This window comes from Vidua macroura, chromosome 5, assembly GCF_024509145.1.
Source record: "Vidua macroura isolate BioBank_ID:100142 chromosome 5, ASM2450914v1, whole genome shotgun sequence".
NCBI lineage: Eukaryota > Metazoa > Chordata > Aves > Passeriformes > Viduidae > Vidua > Vidua macroura.
In genome coordinates this window covers 46,962,167-46,977,116 of record NC_071575.1, presented here as the reverse complement: position 1 = coordinate 46,977,116, position 14,950 = coordinate 46,962,167, and the positions used below count along the sequence as shown (strand labels likewise).

At 37.5% G+C, this 14,950-nt stretch overlaps 1 protein-coding gene across 13 annotated transcripts in view; it reads left to right on the top strand.

Annotated features, from left to right (window-relative positions):
• The window catches only part of IMMP2L (inner mitochondrial membrane peptidase subunit 2), a 419,891-nt gene that overhangs the window by 134,157 nt on the left and 270,784 nt on the right, over nt 1-14,950 (top strand). For 2 of the 13 annotated variants that reach the window (XR_008437035.1, XR_008437036.1), the window contains exons 6-8: nt 9,333-9,503; nt 10,323-10,538; nt 11,715-11,850. The exons of 6 other annotated variants lie outside the window; for them this stretch is intronic. The gene's annotated coding sequence lies outside the window, so the exon portion shown is untranslated. Of the gene's footprint in view, nt 1-9,332; nt 9,504-10,273; nt 10,539-10,885; nt 10,960-11,714; nt 11,851-14,950 lie in introns of those variants that run through there. 5 more of the 13 variants (XR_008437037.1, XR_008437034.1, XR_008437039.1 and 2 more) reach the window with 4 other exon arrangements.

Sequence of the window (14,950 nt, the reverse complement as noted above, 5' to 3'; positions counted from 1 at the left end):
GTATCAGCACACACATCACTGAAAGCTGATATTTAGAAATGTCCATTATATGAACTAATGATTCATGTATATAACTTGACATATTGAGATTAATCTACCACAGCAGTTTATATCTCTGCAAAATTTGAGTTGAGAACATCAGCCTTTGATGTTTGAGTATAATTCTTAGAAACAATATTACAATAGATGAAGAGCACCAGTGCTTTTGGTGTCACAATATGTGGAATGTTATCTACTGAATCTGTTAAAAGGGAAAAAAGTCTACTGCTAGCAGAATGCCCCATTTATTTGTACCATATCACTAACAATGAAAGCCCAACATAAAATAACCAGAAAGCATTGCAGATGTTGCATTTTATGGGGTTTACCTTTTTTCCCTTCAAGTAAATGAATTTTAAGAAATAAAGAACTTTTTTAACAGACTAAAGACATAAACAGTATTTAAGAAAAAAAAAAAAAATTAACATCAATCTGCCCAAACTTCAACATGTGGAAGAAGCATCATGTGTTTCTTCCCCTGGAGAATCTCACTTCCAAGAGATAGGCTTTCAGGGATTGAGTCACAAATTACATTTGTATTGTTTTTTTTTAATACCTCCAAATAATTCATTATCCACCCTCCAACAATTCTGGTGACCACTTGTCGTGGTTTGACATGGAAGTGAAGTTTTTCAAGAAGTTGGGGTCAAACCAATCAGTGGTCAGGTTTGGATATTGGCACCTGGAGTGACCACTGAAGGCATGGACACGCCTCTGAGAACACAGTGGGTTAAAAGCAAGAACTCCCAGGGGAACTGTCTCTTTGGTTCCAGTCAGAGTGCAGTGCAGACCTCCCCTGCACAGCCTGTGGCTGGGCGGGGTAGGGGGAAGCCACATGGCCTTGGAGAGGTAGGCCAGGGGTGAAGGGACTAGAACCGGGCCAGCCTCCTGCAGATGGAGGGTTAGAGAGAAATGGAGATGCTTTTGTTCCCCACCCCCCCGCCCCAGAGGAAAAGAGACAGAGAGCCTGATGGCACCTGGAATTTGCCAGCAGAGGAGAAAGAAAAGGGAAGGGGAAGGTGCCCAGCCTTGGGAGTTGGAGTTCTGGACAGAGATTTCAGCCGTCCGGGGAGTCCAAGACTTTTAACCCTTTCCTAAGAAATTAAAGCTTTGTAAAATATTACTTCTCCTTGATTTGAAAGAGAAGAGTGACAGTCTGGGACCTGAGATGTTAGAAGAAGAAATTCTAGGTAGGAGGAGATGATGGAGCGGCTTTTAGCTGGACTTTTCTTGTTAGCCATAGACTGAACCAATTTCTCCTGCAACAGAGACTGCATTTTTAAGGAGATGCAATGGTAAGCCAAGAGACCTGCTTCAGCGACTGCCTGCACAGGAATGGAGTGAACAGAGAAGAGTTGAGGAGGGTGTGGTGGTGCCCTCTGTCTTCAAGAAGAAGATCTCTGTTCTTGAGACCCTCGGCCCCAGGGGAGGAGGGAAATAGGGGGGACTGTGGTCCCAAAATGAAAAGCTAAACTGTTGTTTCTTTTAGTCCTTGGCAAAGCATCCTTAAAGGAGCCCTATGAGCAGTCTGTCCATGCACGGTGGTGAGAGCCCTGTGACATGGAAAGGAGAGTGTCACACTGGCGGATTTTCTCTGGGCGGTGCCATGTGTGACATGGAAACACAAGAAGTAGCAATTGTGTTTCCTGGGGGGGGGTCTATGGTGCATGAGAGACTCCTCTCTTACTTGAAGGACTGAATATTGATTATCTGAAAGGTGATGACTTGACTGAAAGTCCAAGTTGTATCTCACTGTAGTTTGTTAGAGTTTGGATGGGGGGAAGAGGAATGTTTTAGAAGGTTTTAATTCTGGATTTAGTGTGTGTCCTTTATCATAGTAGTAGCTTGATAAAGTTCTTTCTCCTTTATTTCTAAACTTAGGCCTGCTCTGCTCTGTTCCTGATTGCATCTCACAGAGATGCAATTAATTTATTTAGAGAAGGTGCATTTTCATGGGGGTGCTGGCATTGTACCAGTGTCAAACCATAACACCACTTTACTACCTCTTAAGACTTTTGGTCTATAAAACATCCTGAGGCAATGAGCTTCTCATGGTAATAACAGTTCTACTACTGATGTTGACACTAGTTCAAAGTTGTTTTGAAGTGTAAGTTTGTAGCAGACATGTCTAAATTTAAACATTGTGAGACTTTTTTCCCTTGACTTTGCTGGGTATTTGTGTTTTCTGTCCTCTGGATGAGGTTGTTTTTAAATTTTATTTATTGGTTTAGTCAAATGTCTATGCAGCACAGTAGAAAAGCAATAAGCAAAACTCAGAAAATAGCTATGTTCTTTTTAGTAAGTGTTAGTGCAATTTTCCTTGTCTTAGTGTTGAGCTAATTTCCTGTCTGGCAGGAACTAGCAGTATTTCACTTTTTCATTAAAAGCAGAGAGAAGGAGAGAGAGATATATAAAAAAATGTAAGTGAGGAAGATGTAGTAGATGATATAGATTACAATACTAATTGATGCAGTGTTGTAACATGCCACTGGGATAGTGTATAAAGCCTTCTGGCTTTGAAAACTGCAGTTCAGCTACTGCTGTTTGGGTACGTGAACATTGGTAGAATTTACTTTTTTCATAAGTTATTTGATAGAATTAAGATGAGAGGAAATAATCTTTCAGTTATATGAACTGCTCACTGAAACTACCAAATGTCAGTATGTGATTCCTTCCTAGTGATTTTCCACTATAAAACTGGAAGCAAAATGAATTCTAGTCTTAGATGGAAATCGATGATGCTCCCTCCCAGTCCCACTCTCTTCTAGCAAGTCACATTTATAAATCATTCATCTCATATAAATTGCCATTCTCAAATTTTTCCACCACCATGTTTTGGTTTTAGGAAGAGCTATTAATGAGGTGCATTTCTTCTTTTTACGTTATGTGTTTGCATAAGTCTTTATGAAGGAATTTTATTTAAGGATGAAAATTTCATGTAAAGCCAGTGGTTTTTCACTTCTATGAAAATGAAATGTGCTCAGGAAGTGGATTTCATTGTGTAAATAAGTGTCGTAGTAGTCAAAACCCTATGACTGTTGGCCACTGCCTTCCTTTACCCTGTGGCGTTCTGCTGTCTCTCCGGGCTCCAGAGCAGCCGCTGTGTCCGGCGGGGCACCGCGGCTCCTCCGATCCCAGTCCTGCCGCTGTTCCCGGGTGCCGCGTGCTCCGGGAAGGTGGGTTGGCCATTTCTACTGCTGCGCACGAGGGACCTCGATAAAGGGGGTGAAGGAAGGATCAAATTCCCCGCAGCAGGAGCTGAGAGCATTTTATTGGCGTGTTCCCAGCTTCTATGTTGGGGAATATGGCTGCCCGGCCCCGGCCTCGTGGGGCTTTTATGGGGGGGTGGAGCAGGGGGTGTCACGTGGTCTGGGGAAGCCAATAGGGACGCAGTAGGGGACGGTACCGGGGCGGTCCCGGGGTGTGGCAGGGCCCGGGGGAGCCAATAGGAGCACGGCGGGGCGGTGCCGGGGGCCCGGGGCGGCCCCGGCTGCAGGAGAGGGGTAATGGCAGGGAAGGACCCACAGGAAGAGACAGAGGGGATGGGAGCCAGGCCCGCATGGTAAGGCAACCCTGGAACCGACTACCGCAGCGGGGAAAACCCGGGGGATACACGGGGGAAAACGGGGGTATACAGAATCTGCTAACACACATCAGAACCCTGATCTAAACCCAAAGTCCGGGATGCAACATTATCCTATTCACTTGCTACTCTCTTTCAAATGCTTCAGTTCACATTAGATGCTGAATGAGCTCTTGCAGCACACTAAGGCATCAGGAAGCTAACCTGGCCACCAAAATAAAAGTGCCTTTGATAACTTAGCATGCTGAAATTTCTCAGTAATGGGCCTGATGGGCATCAAAACCAGAAAAAGAGTAGGGAAGGGCCATAACTAACCTCCAGCAAAGCTGGCTTTGAGGCTTATCTTTGATATTTGCTATGTTCAGTTTAGATCTGCAGCCGAAATGCAGATCTTGGCCTCATCCAGGAGGTAGTACCATTTAAAAAATATTTTTACCTGACAATGGATAGCACTGTTAAAAAAAAAAAAAAAAAAAAAAAAAAATCATTGATAAGGGATGACCTGCTTGAACATGTGATGGTAATGGGAAACTCAAGAGTTAGTTTGCTTCATCAGAAGAAGGAATGCAGCTGTGAACGTATGACCCACAGCAAGCTTCTGCCAAAAATCAATGTTCATTTTGTAGAAGAATTGGATCTTTTTTGAAGAAATTAATCTCATTTCTGGGTATTTATTTAAATTGCACAGAAACTTCCCAGTACCTGGAACAGAGAAATCACTTTGAACTGGGATCAGAGTGCAAGATAGCTATCAGGTATACTATTGCTTTGTGTTCCTGTCACTAAATTTAGAAAATAGTGCATTTAGCAGAATGAACTATTCTTTCACTTGAAAGTTTATCAAATATTAAAGGCTCACAGATCCCTCTCATTTCTTTGCCCATGGGTTGGCCATTCAGAAATGAAATAGAGATGAGGGACTTCGTACCAAAAGCTTGAAGATCTTCACCGTTTGGTGAAGCTGTCCTTGTCTGAAGTCCAGTGCCTGGCTTGGAAACTTGTGTGAGATACTGGTTAGTGACAATTGCCTCATGCTGGCAACTGTTAACTAGAACTTTACTGGTATCCATGTTGAAAATTTGAATTTTTCCACAATTTGATTTAAATAAATGTTATAAAATATAAGTGTCAACTTGGAAATAAACTGTATAAAATTTGTGTGTTTCTTTCATGCCAGATTGCTTTCATTACAGACTTTGGTCAGATACCCATTCTGTTCTAAGTGCCTAAGTATCTTGAATCCAGCCAGTTTTAACTAATTAATAATTCCTGTAAGTATGTTTTCTTCTATCAGGAAAACCATATGTTTAGGGACAGTTTTGTAGTCTTGAAAACTGTACGTTCTCCAAGTGCTTCTGGACTGTGGTCATGATTATTGAAGCATTTATGTCTGGTCATCAGTTTTCTGTTGTCAACCCCTTTCTGGCTAATGGTTGTATATCAGTAAATGGGGATAGTATTTGCATTATTCTATCTCTTTTGCTTCTAGTTACTGAATTCAAGAAGTATAGATTTGAAAAGGTGAATTATAGGTGATTGCTTTTATGCATTAATGCTGCCCATGAAGGGTCTCATTAACACTCACAGCATGGAAAATTCCTGCAGCTACCCTACAGAGCACTGGAAAACATGACTGCTGAGCAGGCTTTATTGTTTATGCTTCATTTCTAATTTATTCTCTTAAAGGGTATTTTTGCAACCTCCATATGACAAATAGGATACCATATGGGGAAAAAAAAGAACTGGACAAAGGCAGCAGGAATACTATTTTCTTTTATTTATCACAGGGGTGTTTTTTTATGATTTATTTTGGGAGTGAGAGTTTAATTTTAATTGTATTCTTGTGAATATTTAATTTCCAAGCTGGCATTTGGTATATTATTAGAGCAGCAATCAGTGATAAAACGTTTTGTTGCAATACTTGCACCTGGGAAACTGAATTATATATATGCAATGAATAGATATATTTTATTGCAGAGTTGTTTTTAAATTATAGCATGTTTTATACATATTCTTTTGAAGTTATTAAACCAAATCAAAATCTACTACTTCTTTTGAAGTATTTGAGGGCAATTTTTCAAATTTACACTTTTACTTTATTTTACTTTATACTTTTAATTTATTTTACTTTAATTAAAAAATATTCCTTTTTTGAACAAGAAGGAAAAATATTTTTACACTAAAAAAGGGCTTACTTCCTTCTTCTATCAGTAAGAAGCAGGATATACCCTGCAATTCAGTGGTTCAATGTGTATACATTAAGTGGCAAGGAAACCATTTTCTTCAGTACATATCATAGTACCTTGGATTGTTATCTGCAATAGAGTGTGTACCCCATTCTGTCTTGCAATTGCACTCCTTGATGTTTAGATGGAAGAGCTAAATGGTTGTCTTGTGCTAGAAGTGAAACTTTTGTTGCCCTGTGTAATAGCCAGCTCAGTGGTACAGCAATGTTTGGGCACACATTACCCTGAAGACATCAGTGTTCTGTGACCGACTCCCAGTGTGTCCATTCCTGAACTGGAGAGATGTAGCTGGCAGCTGAGCCTGTGGCTGGCATGCCACTGCATCAGCCACAGCTCTTTACGTAGCTTGCTGAAAATCTCTATGGCATAACACACACTGACTTCAGCTATAACCTTATCTTTGATAAGGACTAACTACTGGAATATATTAGGACTTTTTAGGTAGGAGTTTCTTTATATTTTTGTAAGAGAAGGGGTAGAAAGAAGGGTGCAGTGAGGTATGTCCTTGAGATTGTCATATTCCCTCTCAAGAAAACTGGAAAGTCTTGTGTTGACTCTAGCTTAAGTCTTTCTTATTTTATTTTCATGTTGGAATTTTCTGTTTTAAATTCTAATATTTGCATTTATACTTGTGTCTCTCTCAAATACGTCCTCTTTTCCAGCTTCTGAAATATACCAGTTGTTTAACTGACTGTTTTTTCCCTCCACGCATTTAATAAAAACAACGTAACTAAATTGTTTGTAAATACTTCCTTGTGAAGGTTGTGCATTCAGTGTTCAATATCATGATTTTACAGATATATTGTTACTGGATAAAGTCACGGGACCTTTACTGATTGAATGCATATGTGCTTCTGTAAATAATTATGTATCTTCATACATTTGCAAATAATATCTTTATCTATGATTTTTGCTTTGATTTTTAAATGTCATGTTATTTTGCTTAAAAAAAGAGTAAAATAACTCCTCAAATTTCATATAAATGAGAATTTGGAAACTAGATGTTGCCATCTGTTGTTGATACCGTGAAAATGTATGTGAGGAGCCTTTTGATTCCAGGTATTCCCTTTGCACTAACTCTTAATGTTCCATCTTGTATGTCTTGAATATTTTAAGGGAGAGAGCATATCAGGGAAAGATCTGCCAGAATTTTAAATTCTGTAGCTTGTGACTGTGGTACAATGAAGATGAGTTAATGGACTTAACATCCTCCAGGAAATTAAAACATCTGTCTCTGTCTGTTCAAGAAAAATGCAAAACCAAAGGTTTTCTGTGCCCCAATCACAAAAAAAAAAAAAAAAAGAAAAAAAGAAAAAAAACAATTCAGGTTTCCTAAGTCCTCCAGTCCTCTTTGTTCTTACTATTTTATAGCTAGCGCACTCTGAATGGATCATTGTGCTTGTCATAAGGCCTTTTTTCAGCACAGAGCAATTAAAAGATAAGGTTCCATAGTCTGTAATGCAGAAGAGACTGGGAAAGATGTGACACTTGCAAATGATCCCTGTCATTGATCAGGACCTTCCAGGAACATTTTAAATATTCATTGCTTTAGGGAACAGGCATTTTGGTGCTTCTTATTTAGAGAAGACTTTCTTAAAGTCAATGTTTTGTGGTTAGACAAAAGGTGTAAAGAGATTCTAAAGAAAAATTCTATCCCCTCCAAAAAGTGTATAATATACTTTATGGGTTTTTTGTTTTTTGCTGGTTTTATTTTCTAGCCTATATTGGTATCCATAGGTCAATGACTGTAGTTTCTCTCTTTATATCTCACTATATCTGATGTAAAACTAGCAAGCTTATAAAGCCCAAGGCAATATACACTAAAATGAAGGTGGGTTGCTGCCCTAAATACCTTAAATACATTTGTTTAATATATTTTTAATTGATTCTGCCATCATTTTTCCTTTATTGGTCTGAGGCAATTAAACACCCTCTTACTTTGATTCTTGTGGAATTACTACTCTTTTGTAATCTAATTTACTGAATATCTTTCTAATATTTGTGATAAATGCTGAGAATACCATACATCAAAAAGCTTTATTTCCCTCAGTTCAAAGAAATGTTTACTGGTGTGAATTTAATGGAGATTTTATAGGTCTCTAATTATGAAGTGATACAAAGTATCACTAACTAAGTGTAGATAATGTGGTTTTTAAAAAATGCAACAGTTTTCTTGACTTCATTAGTTTAGGTATGCCACATCTTAGAGCTGCTCAGCAGTGTTGGAAGAATTGACTTTTGCCCCCTTGAGAGCAAAGATAAAATGCTTTCTTTTTGCATTCATCTAATGAATTGTAAAATTTTGCTGAAGCAGAACAGCTGCTGTTCCCTGTCCTCCCTCTCCTACCCACTGGCACTATGGCATCTTTTATGTGAACTCACTGCCCCAGCAACAAGCCAGCTGTTCTTGCCAGTATCCCAGCCTCTGCAAATGTCAGATGTTTGTACCCCACACCTTTGCACAATGTAGGGACATTGATAAGAAAAGAACTTAAAGAGGTGCTTCACTTTGTCCATGATCACCAGGCAACTCACAGACTGCTCAGCATCTCTCTGCATGGACTATGGATAGACTAGAGGAAAACAACCACAAAAGCCTGGCCCCATGATGTGCCAGACTATTTCATTACACAGCGCAGGGCTCATGTTAGGGAGGGTGATGTTTCCATGCTCTCCTCCTCCATGTTTTGTTGCCTTTACTAGCCTGACAGTCTAAGTAATGGCCTTTTTTGATGATGGCTAAAAATAACTCTGGGAAAATACACAGCTCCACTCAGATTCCCTTAGAATTTATTGACAACATAGCAACTGTGTATCCTTATTTGGAATGAATTAAATCCCTCAATTTTAAGTTTGCCAGGACAATGTTTTCCATGGCTATGTGGATAATTTACTGCTACCTTAAGTCATACAAATTTCACTCTTAGTAGACATATTCCTATTTTACTTCTTCCATACTTTCATTTAGATCAGAATAAATTTTGTGGTCTCTAATGAAGAAATACTCAGTGTGGTTTTTTTTTTTTTTTTTTTGTAATGATCTAAGGGGTGTGTGAGATCAGTTTTAAAATACAAATTTAAATTTATTTGGTGTGGTGTGGATTGGCTCTTTTAGAAAGATGATGCCAATTAGGGCAGGTTTGGGAAAAGATATGCAGTTTGGCAGCTTGGGCAGAGTAAATAAAGTATTTCATACATTTTTACTGATGGCTTGGCTAGGAGGCATGTCTAACAGGGAATGGTAGCCAAAGGGGAATTGATCTCTGTATAGAACTTGGGCTACCTAACCAGTGAACTGTATATTCCTCTAATGTTAATTTTTCAGGATGAAATGCTGTCCCACTGAAGTCAGTGAAAAATGTTGACCTAGTAGATTTTATTTTTCTTACATATTGTAAAGATCTCCTATAGAAGATTATGACCTAACCTGAGTCTACCTTTGGTATTTTACTGTTTCTGTCTAGCTGCTTAGTTTCCAGCTGTGTGTCTTGGACTTCTTGAAGCATGCAAGGATTAAATATACTGCTTGAATAGTAAAAGTGCATAGAGAGGACCCTGAATAAAATTGCATGCTATCCTTCTCATCAATAGTGAAAGACATTTCATCTTCTTTGGAATTCATGCTTCAGTCATATGTAAGTAACCCTGAGATTTTAGTGTAGTGAACCACACACTCACACATGTAGCTTATTTCTACCTGGGGGAGTCATTACTTATTGATGTTTCCCAGCATTAGGTTGTTAATACTTTCTCCCACAGCCCTCTGGACTTACAAGGCTAGCCTAGATCTGAGAGAGCTTTGGGGGAAAATATTACAGGGTTAAGGCAAAAGATTCCAAAAGAGGCTCTTACCCTGATGTGGTCAAAAACGTTTATTCCATAGGAGGAAGAGGGAAAGAGAGTGGACAAGAGAGGAAAGAGCATGGTCAAGAGAGTGAACAATGGAGGAGCATGGCTTTTTCTACCCTCCTGTTCAGGAAGGGACAGTTGGCTCTCAGCCAATTGGGTCCAGAAAGGAAGGAAGGGTCAGACTAACATGGTTACAGCTACAGGGGTCTCTGTGGGGGGGAAAACCATTCCCCAGAGCAATACAACATTAGGTCTGAAAAATGAGTAGGAGAATATTTAATATTCAGGAATAAAGGCATATATTCCAAACTGTTAATTAAATTTAAAACTTCTTTAAATATTTTTAACAATTTACTTGTGGACTATTTTTTTTTTAATGTGTGTTTTCATTCTTTATCCAGTTTTAAAGGAATTATATAAATGCTTGGATTTATTAATGATTAATTACTTGGTAATTTTCTGGCAGTGATTAGGGTTTCTTGATTTTTTTCATATCTGCTAAATAAAAAAGACAAGAAACTATAGGTGAAATAGTTCTAGCATTTGCATTTAACAGGACTTATGCAATGAATTGATTCTTGGAACATTCTGATTTGCAACCATAGCTACTAGTTCCTGGTGTCTCTCGCAGTATTAGTGAACAAAAATAATATGATGCCATAAATACCAAAGGCTCTTCTTTCCTTCAACTAACTATATATAAGTTAAAAATACAACTTAAAAAATGAAGAAGTCTGAAGTTTGAATAAGAATAATGAATGCTTGTGAAAACCTTGGAGTACCTTCTTCCTGGAGCTTAAGATAAAACCAAAGTCCTTCAGGTAGGTGAAATCTATGAAACATCTATGCAATCTATACACATCTATGGATGTGTATATTAAAAATGTCTGTGGTACACTGACAATTAAAAGAGCTTTTAATGACATAGAGGTTTTTCTTACACTTTTATAGACTAAAGTCTTTCAGTGATGCAGAACTCGAAATTAAGTATCATGTGATGTTGAAGTCTTGAACATAGAAACTCAGGAGCGTCTGTCAGTATTTAATGGCTGTACATTCTCTCTGCTACCTCTCTGCCTCCATTTGTTTACTAGAAAGATTAGATCTTTTTAGAGATTCTTAACTAAGTTAGAAGCCTTTTAGGCTTTTATCTATTCTGTCTCCTCAGATATGGTGCCACTCAGTCTGCTTTTATGTAGGCTGAAATCTACATGGTAACAGCTTTCAGAACCACTCCGTCCAAGCCAGCAGTGCTTGGTGAGGGTGGCAACTCTTGTAAGATATCCTAATGCTTTCAGGCCAAAAGCATGCTTTAAGCCATGTGATATCATTATTCTGTCATTTCCCCACCCCTTTTTCTGCATTTTCACTAAATAGAAATTATCCAACATAGGTCAGCTATGAGAGGAAAAGGTTACATTTTTTAATTTAAAAAAATGTAAGCAAGAAAATGGCATCCTGTTGTCAGATCTCATATCTGTGCCTATTGCATATTATAGTACTGTTTGTTATTATATTCAGTGGTCCTCTGATCAACAAATTTAGTTACAAATATTCTGTAAAGAGAGCTTGAAATCCCACCATTATCTTTTGAATCTGTGGCAGGCATTTTATACCTGCAGGCTGCTTGCTCATGTGAAAGCGAGCACATTTTACATTTAAAAGCACTTCAGCTTTTCGCCTGGAGTGAGTTTCTCTTGCAGCTGGCAAAGTCAGGAAGACCTCAAGGCTTTAGGAATAAATATGTTTGCTATGTTTTCATTTTACTAACTATGGAAATTGATAAACATAAAAATTATCTTCTATAAAATAAAACACCAAATATGCCCCAAAATGAAAACAAGTTATTTTAATCACCACAGATTAAAAATAACTTCTGTCTGATATGCCCTCTTTATAATATCATGTAGCATATATAATTTTTTAAAAATCTAATTTATGCTTATAAAACATGGTTGCAAGTCTCCAACTGTTAGCTTAATTTCTCTGTTTTTTAGAGCTGCATCTATAAGCAAAAGCACTCTGAGGTGGGTTTATCCTCTCATGGATGCATGGCCAACATTTGTTAGGTTAAGATTTTCATTTGGCCTGTTATGAAGAGGAGCAAGATAAAATTTAACTGTTCAGTCAGCAGTGAGTAGTGTTTATGTAGTGAAGTTTGCTACTTTGTTGTGCAGACACAGTAATCAAATAATTGTTTTTTCTTGATTTGATTATGATTGACGGAGGAAATGTCAAAAAATGTGATTAAGGAAGAGAGGCTGTTATATTCTTTAGAACATGAAGCACAGTGTTAATGTAGTTCATATTTTCCAACAAAAGAGAATGTAGTATAGATTCCTTGTCTTTAAATTTCCATTAAATTTTTTGTAGCATCTTTATGAAGTTTTTTAAAGATCTAAGGCCATTGATGTAATTGTGTTGCATAAAACTTGTATTTCATTCAGATATTTTGAGTGTGTTGTTTTTGTTTGAATGTATTTTCAGTATTCCCATCTGTTTTTTTAATAATAAATTGTGCTTTGATTGAAAGTGTATAATGATTTTAAACTTTCACAAAGACCATTTGAGAAATCTGAGCTACATAGTAATTCAATTACTTTTCATATTGATTAGGTGAGTGTGTTTGACTGTTATAAAGCTGTTTTTCCTCTAAATTCTACTGATTTAGGCAGCATACCCTAGACAGTATCAGCGGACTCCTGTTAGTGCTGCAACATGTAAAGATTCTCATGTATTTTGCTTTATTAAATTATATTTTACTTTTTAACCTTTTTGTCTAGAAAAAATATTGGTTTTTTTTAATATGAATCCAAATCATATTCCTTCCTGTCTTCTTGGGTTCCAAAATGGGACTGCCTCTTTGAGGCAACTTAGTTTCTTTAGGTTCATATTGCTTATCAAAAATAATTTCTAAATATACCACTATCTTCAAAAATATGTTATAGCTAGTGGTCTAAAGTACATTATGCAGTGGCTGTGCTAACATGACTATGCTATCTCAGCAACTGAGCACATTTAGAACTATTTTAGGCACTGTCAGAAGAAAATTACTTGCAGAAAATTAATGTTACAAGTTTCATTTATCCATACTAAATATGTACCAAAAAAGTAGGCTGTGTATCTAAAGAAAGGAGTTAATTACTTATTCATTGCTATTGTTTTCAACAAGGGTATAATTCATAGATTTCTCAGGCTATTCACATTCTGATTAAATGGACTGCCTCAGTACATCTTCAAACTTCTGTTCATGAATTCATGTTTATGAATTTTTGTTTTTGTTTGGTTTTCTTAATTCAGGAAAAGTAGAGACAAGAATATTAATGAAACAAGAAAGTATCTCTGTGAACTTAAAAAAATTGTCAAGAAAACAGCCAAATAGATTGTTTAATATTATTTTGTCAGTTAAAAATATGCATTAACAAAACATTGATGACCAAGTTTAAGAAGATATTTCTGTGCTTAAATGCACGAATAGGAAAGCAACATCTGGTTCAGTTCTAGACAGGCACCTGTTTGCTGTTTGCATATGAACTTTCTCTGGTTCCACTGGTCCAGAGATGACCTACTCCATGTCTAGGTTTAAGAGCAAAACCTTCATCATCTCTGTAAGACAATGAATTAACACAAGCACGTTCCTGTATCCTGTATCTCCCTTCAAGGAGAAGCGAGAACAGAGCAGATTTTTGAGGGGGACAAGCTAAGAGCACCCCGTGCCCTCACTGGGAGGTGCGAACATGGGGGCAGAGCCAAGATCACGTGTCACGGTCTCTCGACAGCACCAACATGGCAAGTGATGAGCCAGGGCCAGGGCCCATCACAGAGTCCTGTCAGCAGCAAAAGCTGATGGAACCAGAGACAGGTCTGGAGTGGGAATGCCCACAGTCTACAGTGAGTGTCCACAGTCTGTGCTTTGAGAGGGCATGGGACATGTATCACCGGCATGGCTGGGGCAGGGACTGCAGTAAAATGAGGCTGGGACTGAGTAAAGGGAAAACTTGAGAAGTCAAGCAGGGACACTGAGAGCATTGTGTGGCCTCAGGGCCCAGACATTTGTCTACAAAAAAAAAAAAGCAATGCACCACTAACAGTCTGATGGTTGTATTGTTTAAGTGTACATTTAGAGCCAAATGGCATCTTGCTTTTTATCTCAGCATGTAAATCAAGTTTCTTAACAAAATTCCCATAAAACTAGCAAATGTGAGGTACTAGTTTTTGCCCTTCAGTTTAACAATTTGCTAGTTATTCTGAGGCATATATCAACACAGAATTTAGTAGTATCTGGTACTTAATCTTTATCTTTTGAACACAAATTATAATGCCAAGTTTTTAAAAGCATTTGAAAAACAGGTTGTTAGTCCCAGCAGGATATTTTTAAGCACTCAGGGTTTTGTAAAAGGGGGGTTCTTTTATGAGCTTTTCTGGCATTTTGTACATAGATTAGATGGATTTAAGAATTTGCTTGAGTAGAATCAGAGAGAGGTCATGAAGTATTCTGCTGATCTTGTTTCCAAAATAGCCCAAATAACACACAGAAATTGTAAAACTAGAAGTGTAAGTTACCATCTTACTTGTTCAAGTCAAAACAGATATACACCAGAGATTTTAAATAATGCTGGTAGCTTTGTCAGATGACATTTTTGTTCAGGAGTTGACTGGATAAGGAGACAAATTCTAAACCTTCTTTCAAGAATATAGTAATGTTATAACAATCTGTTTCTTTGCTTCAAATTTCTTGCACTTCTGGAGAAGTAAATATATATGGAGAATTGTGTTAAGATGGAAAAATTTCTGCAAGGATCATTAAATTAAGCGGTACAGAAGATTATCTAGGGTTTAATTGGAAAAATGTCACTATTTTCCTTTCACCTGATAGTGATGAGAAATCTCTGGCATTACTGTCGCTGCTTAATCTCTATACCTTTGGCAGTGGTGATCTTTCAGCTTGTGCATTTCCATTTCTTATACCTAAATCCATTTTTCATTTTCTTGCACATGAAAGCATAAAGGTTGGGGATTATTGGTGTAGTTCTATTACCATAAAAGTTACAATTAACAAATAAGGACACAGAAACTCAATAACTAATTGATATCATGAGTGTTTTGCTTCCTCAATGACTTTTTATCATTATTAATCATTCCAATAATATATAATTTAAAACAATCCCTATGTATATAAAATTCACAGAGGAAATGTTTTTATTTTGCTCTACTTCACTTTCTTTCTTCAGCT